A 3230-nucleotide genomic window follows, 5' to 3' on the forward strand; every position below is an offset into this window, starting at 1 on the left:
ATAGAGCAGAACATAACTTATCTCAGGTCTGAAAAGCCTTTCTTGGTTTCACCCCATTTGAAACCCACTGATTTCTTTATAACCTCTGTCAATGGGCAGCAATAGTAGCAATCTTCACAAATCGTCTATAAAAACTAGCTAAACCATGGAAAGATCTCACCTCAGTTACCGATTTGGAGTCGGCCACTCCTTAATTGCCTTCACTTTGTCCTCGTTGACATGAATCCTGAGCCTACTATGAAACTAAGAATATTAGTTTATCACAACAAATGTGCATTTATCAAGGTGGTAAATATTTTTCAGCTCACAGAATATCCAAACGGTTTTAACATAAAAACATGATATCTAATGTCTGGAATAAATTAAGATATCATCAAAATAAACCACTACAATTACCCAAGGAGCTTAAAACATGATTCATAATCTCATAAATGTACTAGGTGCATTAGTAGGCCGAAAGGCATAACTAACCATTCATACAATCCAAATTTTGTTTTAAAGGCTGTTTTCCATTCATCCCCTTCCCTCATTCGAATTTGATGATAACCGCTTTTTAAATCAATTTTAGTAAATATGACTGAACCATGTAATTCATCAAGCATATCATCAAGTCTAGGAATTGGGTGTCGATACTTTACCGTATTTTGTTGATTGGGCAGCAATCAACACACATTCGATACGTACCATCTTTCTTGGTACTAATAAGACAGGAACGGCACAGGGCTTAGGCTCTCACGAATGTACCCTTTGTCTAGTAATTCCTCAACTTGCCTTTGCAATTCCTTTGTCTCCTCGGGATTGCCCTATAGGCTGGTCGATTGGTATTGAAGCTCCAGGTACTAAGTCAATTTGATGCTCTATCCCTCTTAAAGGTGGTAACCCTTTTGGGGCCTCACTAAAAACATCCTCATAATCCTGCAAAAGAGACTGAAACCACTAGGAAAATTTTCGTCATGTTAGATAAAGATAAATAATTTTGCCTAAACCTCACAAGGATACAAGGCTGTTTATTGAGTAGGGCTCTCCTCACATCTTTTTTTGTTGCCAAAATTTTTTTCCGCTCATTTTACCACTTGTGGATTCACTCACCTATGGGCTTTGAAATTTTGACTTTTTTTACTACTAGCCTCTTTTCTCTCTGTATTTTGTACTTGCCCTTTCTCCCTTACCCCTTCACAAATTCATTATCTTAATTGATCTTTGTATACATCAGTGGAATTAAAGGAGCAAACGTGAATTTCCTACCTTTAAACACAAGGAGGATCGATTAAGCTTACCTTGGTGTGTAACATCACGATCAATTGCCAAGGTCGTCCAAGGAGCAAGTGTGCCGAATGCATTGGGACCACATCACACCATACTTCATCCTCATAATTGCCGAGCTTAAAAGTGACCAATGACTGTTTCGTAACTTTAACTTCAAAACATTCCTTAAGCCACTGAAGGTGATATGGCTTAGGGTGCTTGGTACAAGGCAACTTTAAAGAATCCACCAAATAGCTACTCACTACATTCGAGCAACTCCCACTATCAATAATGAGTGAACATAAGTTACCTTTAATAAAACACTGAGAATGGAAAATATTGGTCCTTTGGTTGTCATCATCTTTCATCTGGATGTTAAGGGTTCGGCGAACTACAAGGCATTGAAAATCAGCAAAGTCCCCTTCTTTTGGTGGTTCGACCAGCTCTTCGCCATTATCACTGTCATCCACAAGTTCTGGCATATCTGGATCTGTTTTATGAGAGTTGGAAGTGTACTCACCATTATCTTTCAGAAGAAGTTGATGTGATCTCAATCGCATCATGTTGTGGCACCACTCGTTGCTATCATGATTGGCCTAAAACACGAGGGCCCCAAGTGCAAGATGAAGCTCAATCTCAGCTCAACAAGCTCAATCTTAGTTTTTCCCAGCTCGATTTAGCTCACATGAGCTTAATTTAGCTCGTTTGAGCTCAATTTAGCTTACTTTAGCTCGTTTGAGCTTGGCTTAAGTTTTTTCAACTCATTTATTTAATGTCTGAATAAATTAAGTAATTTATTAATTTAGCTTAAATTACTACAGCTTATAATTATGTTTTGACTTATTACATGTTTTAAATGTGTCTTGGCCGATTTAATATGTCTTGTTAGACTTTATTAAATTTGTCTAATTTAATTATGTTTAATTAGTGTGTCTAAATTATATTAATGTTTGTTCAGCTGAATTTTATGTGATTTAATTTGGTTCATGTGTTTTTGTAGGTGAGTTGAATTTGGAGAGTAATTAAACAAGGTTCATGCATGATAGGTTCAATGTATGGGACGGTGCATGTAAGGCCTCTTTCAATGAATGGTGGCTGATCCATTTGGCTCCCAAGGCACCTATTTGGCCAAAAGGTGTCCAGCAACTTAAAGCACAAGCTTGGCCGATCGTATTCCCAAGGCAGCATCTAAGCCATTCACACCTCAATTTGACCAATCAGCTCCTATACATGTATGGGTGGATTCATGAACGTCCAAAGGGGGAATATTACCTTAATTCATCACATTGAATGTATAATGTGCATGTACAAAGGGGAGAACGAATTTACAAGGTACATGCTTCCATTCATGAACCAGCCCATCATTAAAGCTTTAATTAAGAGAGATGCATTACCCATGCACCTAGCATTCGTCCAAGAGGGGTTGGATATGAATTGAAGATGCACATTCATGGACAAGGAAGCTTCTTATTGGTTAAGCATGCATGAACGGGTTTTGGGAAGAAACATGATTATTCAACCATGCATGAACTTACACTATCCATGAACAGAGATTTAATGCTTGAAGTGTGAACATTTTTAATTGTTGTTTGAACACATTAGTAGCTGAATTTTAATAGGCATTAGAGAGCCTATAAATAGTTTATTTTGTTTATTGTAAAAGGTTACAGAATTTGATCAATTAAACTTAATAGAACTTTTGTTCTTGTGAGGTTACCTCCTCTCTTCTTTCGTTCGAGTCTCGAAGCGACTTATCTAGCTTGCTAGTGGTGTCAATCCGAACTCCATTGAACTTATCACCGAATCGGTGTGGCGTTCAACCATCTTCCTATACCTTTGGTTCTTACCTCCATATAGGTAACGGGTCACGGTCCGCTTCTATCCTTCATCAAAATTCACCTTAAGCAATATAAGACTCGGGGCAATACTTTTTAGTATTGAATCATTCTTAAGTTTGAGTTCTTTATCCATTTCCATCTATTTAT

The sequence above is a fragment of the Gossypium hirsutum genome, chromosome D04, assembly GCF_007990345.1.
Source record: "Gossypium hirsutum isolate 1008001.06 chromosome D04, Gossypium_hirsutum_v2.1, whole genome shotgun sequence".
NCBI classification, from domain to species: Eukaryota; Viridiplantae; Streptophyta; class Magnoliopsida; order Malvales; family Malvaceae; genus Gossypium; species Gossypium hirsutum.